Source organism: Schistocerca cancellata, chromosome 7, assembly GCF_023864275.1.
Source record: "Schistocerca cancellata isolate TAMUIC-IGC-003103 chromosome 7, iqSchCanc2.1, whole genome shotgun sequence".
Lineage (NCBI taxonomy): Eukaryota > Metazoa > Arthropoda > Insecta > Orthoptera > Acrididae > Schistocerca > Schistocerca cancellata.
The window spans coordinates 248109241-248122954 of NC_064632.1; positions in this window are offsets into that span (position 1 = coordinate 248109241).

A 13714-nucleotide genomic window follows, 5' to 3' on the forward strand; every position below is an offset into this window, starting at 1 on the left:
GACCCCTGCCAGGTCAGGACATCAAAAAAGTACAAGAATTATTCACAACTACTGTAAACCCGGCAGCAGATAAGATAAAAATAAATAAGGTAAAGGCAACAAAAAATGTTGTAATAGTAGATGTTGCCACTGAAGAAGACCGGAACAAAATACTGAATCATGACAAACTCAAAAAGGTCGTTAAGTGTGAACCGCCCAAAAAGCGGAATCCTTTAATGATCCTGTACGACGTGCCCACTACAATAAATGAGAATGACATCTATGAAACAATAAACCAACAAAATTTCGAGAACATGAGTCTCGATAATTTCAAAAAAGAATTCAAACTACACTTCAGAACTGGACCTAGAGAGCGCGATGTAGTACATCATGTAGCCGAAGTCTCGGGGAATATGTGGCGTAAGCTCACCACTATGGGCAGAATATACATGGGGTTCCACTCGATAAACGTTAGGGACTACCTTGTAGTTCCCCGGTGTCACAACTGTGGAGACCTCGATCATGTTCACAAACACTGTGAGCGAAAGCCGGCTTGCTCCAGGTGTGGCGCAGAAGATCACACTAGGAAAACCTGTGGCAAAACAGGGATATGTATCCCTTGTACAAGAAGAGGAAAAAAGAACTGCAATGCCACAGGAAGAAATTGCCCCACATATAGGTCATTAGAACAGAGACTTATTTCGAGAACTGATTATGGCTGAGTCCATATCAGGCAACAGGAAGCCTAAAAGAAAGTCTCCGAGTAAAAGGGTGAGGGATGCACTAAGGGCCAGTAGATTTAGGGAGTTCTTACAAGGAGCCACCAAAACTCGAATCACAAAAGTAGACACAAAAGATGCTGGTGTACAAACGGACCCCTGTGGTCACATTGGTGTTCCCTCTCCCCCAAGCCGGGGACTAAGGTCGCTTAAAGAGCTAGAACGACCAAAAGGGCATCCTGTGGCAAAACAACAAACGGAAGTACCAGAGAAACAACACAATAAGCAGCACATCATCCTCCCCAAACTCTGGCACACAAAAAGGTTTGGGCGTAGATCCCAATAGGGTATACCCCAACCTAGAACACGCACTACAATTAGCACGCCTGGAGGAGCCGGCGGTCCTCACCACAGCCCTGAGGCATGTGGTGCGTGTCGTTCACGAATACGGCAGAGACGTCACCTTCTCGGTGATGGAGGCTGTCGACAGAATACAGCTGAAGACAATGAATCTCCCCACTGACTTCGGAGCCCTGCGTGACCTAGTCAAAAAAGTCTTTGAAAGGCGAAATGAGAAATTCGACATCGACGAACTTTACAGTCAATCTGTCATTACAAATGGAAGAATAGCTCACGATTGGAGCAAGAATTGGCCTGAATCGCATATTAGAACATACTATGCACGTGACCCATTTAAACGTAGGACAGATTAACTCACATAACAGCAAATTAGTCATGCAGGAACTCCGCAGAGTCGTGGAGGAGAGGAGTCTGGATGTGCTCTGTCTGCAGGAACCATACTCCCTGGCTGGGCGAATCCCATTTGCGGCAGCAAGCTGGCAAGTCATTCACAGCGGAGCAGAACCCAGAGCAGCTATAATGATCATCAACAAAGCACTAAGAGCCACAGTTCTCTCCCAGTTCTCCGACGATCACTGCAACGTCGTGGAACTACAAACACCAGCTGGAGTACTGTACATCATCAACATGTACTTCCAGTACGGCCGGGCAATAGATGAATTCTTAGACAAGCTCATACAAGTAACCACGGCGTTGCGGGAACGTCGATGTGTTATTACAGCAGACAAAAATGCTAAGCCCCCCTGTGGTTCAGCGGCACACGAGGCGACTGAGGAGAAAAGGCCGAGGAGACCATCATGGCGCTACAGTTAATGGTCGCCAACAAGCAAGGAAACCCGCCCACCTACGCAGGAGGTGGGGGCGAGGGCACGAACATTGATGTCACATTGGTCACGCCCAATCTCGCCACCAGAATAACAAACTGGATGGTCTGGGATCAGGTAACAACTAGTGATCACAATCTTATCACATTCTCATTGGGAGACGAGGAGTGCCGCTGGGACATGGGGTGGGAGACACAGTTCAACTACAATAGAGCTGACTGGGACCGCCTGGCAATGGAGTGTGAAATACCGACATTGCCCGATGGTGACGAAAATGTCGAAGAATACGCCGAGGAACTGGTGAAAGCAGTTGTTAGGGCGGTAAAAGCTGCCGTACCAACCAGGAGGAGAGCCGTAGCGGCCTCTCCGTCACCATGGTCAACCGAACTGGCACAGATGCGCCAGTCGGTCAGGAGGGCGAGGAGGTACTACCGGCGGAGTGTCGTCTGGGAAGAAAAGCAACGCTGGTTGCTAAGATACAGAGAGGCAAAGGAACACTCCCAACTAGAGCTTAAAGCAGTAAGGCTACAGAGCTGGGAAAAATATGTACAGACGCAACTAGCTACGGACCCATGGGGTGTACCGTACAAGTTAGTACGGGAAAAGATTAGGTCACCCATGGTGCTGTCCACCGTCAGGGATCAGGGCAGGATGACGGAAACCTGGCAGGAAACTGCTGAGGTCCTCCTCCGTGTCCTGCTGCCTGACGATGGCGAAAATGATGACTCTGAGGCACAACAGCAGATTCGGAGACAAGATCAAGAGGAATACTGGAACAACAACATGGTATATCCCTTCTCCGAGGAAGAAGTAGCCGCACAGATAAATGCCCTTAAAAGAGGCAAGGCTCCTGGCCCAGACGGCATCACTGCAGAGGTGGTGCAATTCCTGGCCCCCCAGTTGGTGGCACCTCTCACAAAGTTATACAACGAGTGCATGCGGTTCGGGAAATTCCCCCAAATATGGAAAAGGGCAACAGTAGTAATAATCAAGAAAAGCCCAGACAAAGATCCACGAGAACCTAAGTCCTACAGGCCCGTCTGTCTACTAGACACACTGGGGAAACTTTTTGAGAGGTTGCTGGCAGACAGACTGGCAGCACACCGAGCTTTGTGCGGGATGAGTGACAGACAATTCGGCTTCAGGGCCGGGAGATCGGCGTCTGACGCCATTGCCCTGGCTGCGGAAGTCTGTGCCTCTACCCCGCACAAATACGTGGTCGGCATCATGGTGGATATCAGTGGCGCCTTTGACAACCTGTGGTGGCCCTCGCTCTTCTCCCGATTGCGAGAGAAGGAGTGCCCGAGGTCGCTATATGGCTGTCTCAGGAGCTATTGTGAGAATAGGGAGGTCTGGCTATCGTCCCCTAGCGGGAGAATAAGTAAAAAGATCATCAAGGGGTGTCCACAGGGATCTGTCCTGGGGCCACTCTTTTGGGATATTAATATGGAATCCCTTTTGGACACCCTTCAGAACAGCGACGATGTGCTAGAGGGCATAGCCTATGCGGACGATCTCCTCCTGCTGGTTGGTGGCCGTAGCCGCGAAGACTTAGAGCCGGAAATTGAAAGGGCCATATCAATCCTAAGTACATGGTGCCATATGACCAAAATGAAGATTTCACCAACCAAATCTACATATTTACTCCTAAAAGGACAATTAGCTAGAAACCCAACTGTAAGGATAGATGGCTCACCAGTTCTTCGACGCCATGAGGCGCGATACCTGGGCGTAGTCGTCGATGAGAGGTGGACTTATGCATCACACATTGACACCGTCACACAAAAATCATTAGAAACATTCATCATCATCATCATCATCATCATCATCATCATCATCATTTAAGACTGATTATGCCTTTCAGCGTTCAGTCTGGAGCATAGCCCCCCTTATATAGTTCCTCCATGATCTCCTATTCAGTGCTAACATTGGTGCCTCTTCTGATGTTATACCTATTACTTCAAAATCATTCTTAACCGAATCCAGGTACCTTCTCCTCGGTCTGCCCCGACTCCTCCTACCCTCTACTGCTGAATCCATGAGTCTCTTGGGTAACCTTGCTTCTCCCATGCGTGTAACATGACCCCACCATCTAAGCCTGTTTGCCCTGACTGCTACATCTATAGAGTTCATTCCCAGTTTTTCTTTGATTTCCTCATTATGGACACCCTCCTGCCGTTGTTCCCATCTACTAGTACCTGCAATCATCCTAGCTACTTTCATATCCGTAACCTCAACTTGTTGATAAGGTAACCTGAATCGACCCAGCTTTCGCTCCCATACAACAAAGTTGGTCGAAAGATTGAACGGTGCACAGATAACTTTGTCTTGGTACTGACTTCCTTCTTGCAGAAGAGAGAAGATCGTAGCTGAGCGCTCACTGCATTAGCTTTGCTACACCTCGCTTCCAGTTCTTTCACTATGTTGCCGTCCTGTGAGAATATGCATCCTAAGTACTTGAAACTGTCCACCTGTTCTAACTTTGTTCCTCCTATTTGGCACTCAATCCGTTTATATTTCTTTCCCACTGACATTACTTTCGTTTTGGAGATGCTAATCTTCATACCATAGTCCTTACATTTCTGATCTAGCTCTGAAATATTACTTTGCAAACATTAAATAATCTAATTGCGATTGGTCAGAAGCGATTCCACTTACCACCAGAATTAATCAAATTATATCATAACAGCATACTGACATCAATTGTAGGATATGGATCAGGAATCTGGGCCCACAGACTCACGAGGGTTATGCCTGCCGTGGCTGTGAGAAGAGTGCAGCGGAACATGCTTCTCAGATCAGTAGGGGCATACAGAACAACACCAGGAGGAGCCCTAACAGTACTGATGGGGCTCTGTCCGCTTGACATAAAAATCAGGGAACAGGCAACATGGTACTGGGTTAAAAAGGGTAACAGGGATAAAATAGTTGATCTAATGGGGATTTACGTGAGGAACAAAACAGAAATCAAACGAAGGGGGGAAGAACTTTGGCAAGAACAATGGGATAACGAAGAAACCGGTCGCAGGACACAGGAACTGCTGCCCAATATCAGGGAAAGATTGCAGTTAAAACACTTCACACCGTCACGAGGACTGCTGCACTTCCTCACAGGTCATGGACCCTACCCGGCATACTTATGCCGGTTCGGGAAACGGGCTACACCAGCGTGTGACTGTGGGGCCACACCAGGCACCCCGGAACACGTGGTGTATGAGTGCTACCTCTTCAACGATGTAGCGGCGCAATTACGCCAGCAACTTACAAACCATGACACGTATCACCTGCTCAGGCATGAAGACCATTTCTCAATCTTGAACAAGTTGGCAAATGAGATCTCACTTAAAATGATAAGGGAATATCTCAGGAACAATGATTAAGATCTCATTACACCCAATTTGACTCCACGCACCTGTCCTGTTTCCGCCGAGGCGTGGACTTGGCCAGCCGCCTCACGGCTGGAATCCACCACGCCTGGGATTAGGGGGAGGGTGCGCCCAACTACCGATCTGAGACACTCACCGATTTCGACACTAGGTTAAGATAGGTTAGACGTAGGATAATCTAGGATAAAAACGTAGTATAGTGCTGCAGCGATCAACAACTCCGGCCAGCCTGGTGCCAGGGGCACGTTCACCGGGATTAGCTCGGTGAACAGGGCCAACAACGTAGGTTTATACTATGCTGGCACATTTGTTACGCTGCAGGTAGAAGTAGCTTAGCATAAGTAGAACAAAATAACATAGGAAGACATAGCAGTAGTGCCCATAGTGAGAGCAATAGAAAACTAATATAGAGTAAGCTGTAGTACTAACACCGAACTGTATGAACTAGGACCCACTAATTGCATAAGGTGGTGGGTTGTTATGTATCAAATATATATTGAGAAATCTCTGTCTTCCTCTACAGTTTTTGCCCTCTACAGCTCCCTCTAGTACCATGGACGTCATTCCCTCATGTCTTAGCAGATGTCCTATCATCCTGTCCCTTCTCCTTATCAGTGTTTTCCACATATTCCTTTCCTCTCCGATTCTGCGTAGAACCTCCTCATTCCTTACCTTATCAGTCCACCTAATTTTCAACATTCGTCTATAGCACCACATCTCAAATGTTTCGATTCTCTTCTGTTCCGGTTTTCCCACAGTCCATGTTTCACTACCATACAATGCTGTACTCCAGACGTACATCCTCAGAAATTTCTTCCTCAAATTAAGGCCGGTATTTGATATTAGTAGACTTCTCATGGCCAAAAATGCCTTTTTTGCCATAGCGAGTCTGCTTTTGATGTCCTCCTTGCTCCGTCCGTCATTGGTTATTTTACTGCCTAGGTAGCATAATTCTTTAACTTCATTGACTTCGTGACCATCAATCCTGATGTTAAGTTTCTCGCTGTTCTCATTTCTACTACTTCTCATTACCTTCGTCTTTCTCCGATTTACTCTCAAACCATACTGTGTACTCATTAGACTGTTCATTCCGTTCAGCAGATCATTTAATTCTTCTTCACTTTCACTCAGGATAGCAATGTCATCAGCGAATCGTATCACTGATATCCTTTCACCTTGGATTTTAATTCCACTCCTGAACCTTTCTTTTATTTCCATAATTGCTTCCTCGATGTACAGATTGAAGAGTAGGGGCGAAAGGCTACGACCTTGTCTTACACCCTTCTTAATACGAGCACTTCGTTCTTGATCGTCCACTCTTATTATTCCCTCTTGGTTGTTGTACATATTGTATATGACCCGTCTCTCCCTATAGCTTACCCCTACTTTTTTCAGAATCTCGAACAGCTTTCACCATTTTATATTGTCGAACGCTTTTTCCAGGTCGACAAATCCTATGAAAGTGTCTTGATTTTTCTCTAGCCTTGCTTCCATTATTAGCTGTAACGTCAGAATTGCCTCTCTCGTCCCTTTACTTTTCCTAAAGCCAAACTGATCGTCACCTAGCGCATTCTCAATTTTCTTTTCCATTCTTCTGTATATTATTCTTGTAAGCAGCTTCGATGCATGAGCTGTTAAGCTGATTGTGCGATAATTCTCGCACTTGTCTGCTCTTGCTGTCTTCGGAATTGTGTGGATGATGCTTTTCCGAAAGTCAGATGGTATATCGCCAGACTCATATATTCTACACACCAACGTGAATAGTCGATTTGTTGCCACTTACCCCAATGATTTTAGAAATTCTGATGGAATGTTATCTATCCCTTATGCCTTATTTGACCGTAAGTCCTCCAAAGCTCTTTTAAATTCCGATTCTAATACTGGATCCCCTATCTCTTCTAAATCGACTCCTGTGTCTTCTTCTATCACATCAGACAAATCTTCACCTTCATAGAGGCTTTCAATGTATTCTTTCCACCTATCTGCTCTCTCTTCTGCATTTAACAGTGGAATTCCCGTTGCACTCTTAATGTTACCACCGTTGCTTTTAATGTCACCAAAGGTTGTTTTGACTTTCCTGTATGCTGAGTCTGTCCTTCTGACAATCATAACTTTTTCGATGTCTTTACATTTTTCCTGCAGCCATTTCGTCTTAGCTTCCTGGCACATCCTATTTATTTCATTCCTCAGCGACTTGTATTTCTGTATTCCTGATTTTCCCGGAACATGTTTGTACTTCCTCCTTTCATCAGTCAACTGAAGTATTTCTTCTGTTACCCATGGTTTCTTCGCAGCTACCTTTTTTGTACCCATGTTTTCCTTCCCAACTTCTGTGATGGCCCTTTTTAGAGATGTCCATTCCTCTTCAACTGTACTGCCTACTGCGCTATTCGTTATTGCTGTATCTATAGCGTTAGAGAACTTCAAACGTATCTCGTCATTCCTTAGTACTTCCGTATCCCACTTATTTGCGTATTGATTCTTCCTGACTAATGTCTTGAACTTCAGCCTACTCTTCATCACTACTATATAGTGATCTGAGTCTATATCTGCTCCTGGGTACGCCTTACAATCCAGTATCTGATTTCGGAATCTCTGTCTGACCATGATGTAATCTAATTGAAATCTTCCCGTATCTCTCGGCCTTTTCCAAGTATACCTCCTCCTCTTGTGATTCTTGAACAGGGTATTCGCTATTACTAGCTGAAACTTGTTACAGAACTCAATTAGTCTTTCTCCTCTTTCATACCTTGTTGTCCCAGCCCATATTCTCGTGTAACCTTTTCTTCTACTCCTTCCCCTACAACTGCATTCCAGTCGCCCATGACTATTAGATTTTCGTCCCCCTTTACATACTGCATTACCCTTTCGATATCGTCATACACTTTCTCTATCTGTTCATATTCAGCTTGCGACGTCGGCATGTATACCTGAACTATCGTTGTCGGTGTTGGTCTGCTGTCGATTCTGATTAGAACAACCCGGTCACTGAACTGTTCACAGTAACACAACCTCTGCCCTACCTTCCTATTCATAACGAATCCTACACCTGTTATACCATTTTCTGCTGCTGTTGATATTACCCGATACTCATCTGACCAGAAATCCTTGTCTTCCTTCAACTTCACTTCACTGACCCCTACTATATCTAGATTGAGCCTTTTCATTTCCATTTTCAGATTTTCTACTTTCCCTACGACGTTCAAGCTTCTGACATTGCACGCCCCGACTCGTAGAACATTATCCTTTCGTTGATTATTCAATCTTTTTCTCATGGTAACCTCCCCCTTGGCAGTCCCCTCCCGGAGATCCGAATGGGGGACTATTCCGGAATCTTTTGCCAATGGAGAGATCATCATGACACTTCTTCAATTACAGGCCACATGTCCTGTGGATACACGTTACGACTTAGAACTACTTAAACCTAAGGACATCACCCAGATCCATGCCCGAGGCAGGATTCGAACCTCCGACCGCAGCAGCAGCGCGGTTCCGGACTGGAGCGCCTAGAACCGCTTAGCCACTGCGGCGGAGCTGTTTTGCTTGGACGTGCTGCGAGATCCTGTTGCAGTACCTAACCTCCGTAAAAGTCCTCCAGTTCAGTCGCGAGACAGTAATACGCAGTGTCGTTGATGTACAGGATAACTGCTCATGCCTTTCTACCCGAGACTGTGCTACTTAACCCTTTCTTGGATTATCTTAATGAATCGACGTGCAGGATTTCGTCTTATCTGTTTTCTGCATATTTGTCGTTGATGTTAATCGAACAGTCCACAGCTATACTGTCGATTGATAGTGTCTAAAGGACACAATGTTTCGGCGATCAAACATGTCGTCATCGTCAGGTGCGCTGACGAACTGAGCTCCTAAGGGCGCGCGGCCGAGTAATATCCCCTGGCTTCTTCAATGTGCGTCGGATTTTTCCCTATAGTGCGCCAGTTTGCGGTAGTCCCTCACAACATTTCTTATAGCGCATTGGATTCCTTACAGCGAACAGGCGACCTATGATTATAACCAGACATGTGTGTAGCTAATTTACTTGAAATAAGTCCTGGGATGCTATTACAGTACATTCATTAATGAACACCACAAAACCACAAAACATTTACAATCTAATTGTCTGAAACTATTCATTTCAAAAAGTTAGAGAAATTCTAGAGCACGGTGAAAACGACTATCATAAGTGAACAATCACTGAGTACATTCTATCGCCGTCTGGCGAATCTGGTGTGCATACTCCGTAAAACTTCGTAACTATTCGTATGTCACCGGTAGCATAACAATATCCACTTATCTACTGATTTTAACTGGTTTACAGTAGAGGGGTATTCTCGTGTTAAAGCTCTGATGACACGTAGGCTCCTTCTAGTATTTGCTATGCCAGAAGTTGACTTTCGTAACTAATATTTCACAAAGAAAATGCTTAAGGCAGTTTCGTTCTACCAAGATAACGGTTCAGTAATCTTGGTACACCAGCAAATGGTAGGATTACTGGTAGTATTGCTAGCATTTGTAGGGAAAGAAACATAAATGGTTGTGTGAGTGTCAGTCTGAGAACTGACGACTTCTCATTGTTTTTTGTTTGTTTGTCCGTTTGTCAGGCACATTATTTTATTTCCTTACAAAGTGTAAATTGCATTTTATAAGTAATAAAAATTAGTTGACTGCGTACCTTCTGCGCTTTTATGTAACGAAAGCAATTACTTTTGATGCAAGTACAGTTTACGTGCACAGACAAAAAAATCTGTATATTTATTGTTACTATTTTTACTCCATAGTGCGTTCTTCATAATGATCAAAAGCAAGAGTTTCCTATTATTACTGATAAATGCGAAAGTTGTTTACGAATGTCGCAAACATGTTTTATATATGCTCGGCGAGGTATTGAAGCGACGTTTCATACTTTTTTTTTATTTTAACTTTTGTGTGAGAAAATTAGGTTTTCTAGCCGTATGATAAATCTGTATTTTTTTTTTCATTTATACCGAAACAACCATCATTTTCATGTTACAAATCAACAATCTTCGAATAAAAGCTGAACTACACATTGACAATTTTAGTTTGCTAAAAATACTGTTTATTTCTATGTAGCTGACAGGGGGATAACTATGCCGAACAAAATGTTCCTTTGGTTAAGCGGCCCTTTTTATATCGTCACTCAGTTTCTAGATGGTTCTGCGCTTCCGAGTTTTAGGAGTGCCTATGAGGAAAATGACAGGGACGCATATGCAAACAAAGCAGCCCGATAGGTCTGAAACGCGAATAACGTACAGGTAATAGGTTTACGATCATATCTGACCAAGACCACCTACCACAGTCTCCGCTTACTTATGATAGTCTAAGTTAGTTTTACAACTCTATCAGCGAATTACTTCTGCTATTTGCAGAGGTGCAATAAAATGTAAAATTTAGATAATAAAATGCTGTCCAAGCCAAGAGGAGGCTCCCAGTTCTCAACACTACAGCGTGAATGAATTTGTCCGATTTGTTCATCCATAAACGTGGAATGTCCAGTGCAGCCATGTAATGCGTCGTTAGGACAGGGGTCATACCGTAGACAGGTACTGCAGACGAGTGCCACACGTTTTCAATAGCAATAGACTTATAAATTGACAGAAATTGTTGCTGTCAGTTAACGGAGGTCCATCTCAAACAGTTTCTGATCGAACATTGATAAGAGAACTGCGTGCAGTGAACCTTTGCAATACGATAGCGCGCAAAAGGCCATCACTCACAGCAGCCACAAGTCTTCAGTGGACAAAAGCACAAACTGCACAGTAGCCGACTGAAGGTTCGCTCTCTGGGACCAACAGTTGCAATTTTGCCTCTTTTAATATGCTGCAAGGTGTTTTGAGGGTGTAGTTCAGGCCGGAAAAGTTTCTGTGATATGTTGGGTGTGTTAGTGAAGTGGAAACGTGGACACAAAATCGTACACGCCGACCTCATCTGTTGACTGATAGAGACCGTCGACAGTTAAAGAGGGTCGTAATGTGTAATAGACCAGACCATCACAAATGCGTCAGTATCGTCAGCAAGTACTAAGACAGTTAGGAGGGAGGTGGGAAAACTTGGGTTTCATGGTCAAGCGGTTGCTTAACAACCACACATCACGCCGGTAAATACCAAACGATGCCTCGCCTGGTGTAAGGAGAGTAAACGTTGGACGGCTGAACAGTGGCAAAACGTTCTGTAGAGTGACGGATCACGGTACACAATGGGGCGATCCGATGGCAGGGCGTGGTTAAGGCGAATGTCCGGTGGACGTCATCTGACAGCGTGTGTAGTGCCAACAGTAAAATTCGGAAGCGGTGGTGTTATGGTGTGGTCGTGTTTTTCATGGAGGGGGCTAGCACCCCTTGTTCTTTTGCGTGGCACTATCACAGCACAGGCCTACATTGACGTTTTAATCACCTTCTTGCTTTCCACTGTTAAAGTGCAATTCGGGGATGGCGGTTGCATCTTTCAACACCATCGAGCACCTGTTCATAATGCACGGCCTGTGGCGGAGTGGTTACACGACAGTAACATCCCTGCATAGAATCCTGACTTGAATCCTATAGAGCGCCTATAGAACGCCGACTTCGTGCCAGGCCTCACCGACCGACGTCGACACTTCTCCTCAGTGCAGCACTCCGTGAAGAATGGGCTGCTATTCCCCAAGAAACCTTACAGCGCCTGATTGAAAGTATGCCTGCGAGAGTGGAAGCTGTTATCAAGGCTAAGGGTAGGCCAACACCATACTGAATTCCAGCATAACCGATGGCGGGCGCCACGAACTTAAGTCATCTTCAGCCCGGTGTCCAGATACTTTTGATCACATAGTGTACCATAGGTCCAGGGGTAGGTTCAGTGTTTCTAGCACGCAGATTGACCTTCTAACCAACACACGGTCATTGCTGGCACCGAGGTAGAACCAGATTTCGTCAGAAAACACGTGCACCCTGCACCCAACCATCCAACGAGCTCTCGCTTGACACCATTGATGTCGCAAAATGGCCATCCGGCGACTAGTCTTCTTGCGACTGCACATTCTCATGACCACCGCTGCCAGTAAATATGTACAGTGGCTACATTCCTGCCAACTCTTTCCGCAGAAGGAACATCCAGTTACTCGTAACCCTATTACACGACCTCGTTGAAACTCAGTAAGGTGTAGAAAATGGCGTCTTTGTCGCCTTTAAGGTATTCCTGACCAACATGAACTCACCGCCTCCAGTCTAAAACGTAACTAAGTCTCACGACCATGGCAGAGTGTATTTAAAGTAAACCTGATTTGTATCCTCTTAGTGACGTTGCTAGTGCCATTCTTTTGCGAATGAAGCGGAATTGTAATAGAAGTCATCTTTTAAATGCCGGAACACGTCTACCAAATTTATGTCGCACAATTTTTTATTGCTGTTATGATTTTTTTCCGTCAGTGGATTTACAGAAAGCTTTGGTACCACTCAGCACTAACTCCTAATCAAACTGCCTGCCTACAGAGCGTCGTCTTAGCTGTATTAGTGGATACATGAATTCCTGTCAGACGCGTCACTTGGTAGTAACTGACAGAAAATCATGTAGCGAAACTGAAGGGGTCTTTATAGGCCCCTGCTGTTCTTTCTCTATTAAAAACATTAAGAAGGTTGAACAGTGAGCCGTGCTGGCCCCGGCTTATGCGCTGGTTTAAACCTTGACTGTTACTCGAATTTGGTTTCCCGCGGTTATTGCGGTTCTGCCGTGGTTCTTTCTCTTTCTACGTGTGGCAACAGCGGTGTGTATCGATTATCGCACTTTGTACTATCTTTAGTCTGGTGCTTATAGTTTCCGGCTAGCCAGTGTGCGGCAGTCGATAGGTTGGTGTGGATCAGCCAGGAAATGTCCGCGCGGCGCAGTGGGCCGCGCCCGCTAGCGGTCTCTACACAGAGTCGGGGTGAGTGGGAGCTGTTCCGATTGCTACGAGGTTAGTGGCTCATCGACCCAGGACTTCAAAGTTAAGTGGTGATTTAATTACCGAGGCCAGTCGGTTCACTTTGGGCCGTTGGTTTACATGGTTGGCTATTTGGGGTATTCCCATAAGCAATAGCGAGTGTTCGAGTTGGTGAATGTTTGACCAGTTTAACTGTATTTTGGTTATTTGAAGTCCAAGTGCTCCAGCGGAATTTTCTGCCTTGTGGCCGTTACCATTCCAGTTACCTACCCTGGCCGCTGACGTAAAATTCAGGCAGTGTCCTTTCCTCACCGTGTTGTCGCTGTCCAACAGGTGTGTAGTTTTGACAGCTTATGCATTCTTGGTTATGGGCGGCTACGCCTTTTCCGTTTTGGCTTTGAAGTGTACTGGTCGGGTGGAGAGCAAGTCGTCTTGTCTGTGTCCGTTGACTGTCTCTTGGTTGGGTTGCCGGTGGATCGGATATAGTTGGGCTGACTACCTGTCTCCCCTAAGAGAACGTTAATATTTCAAGAGCAG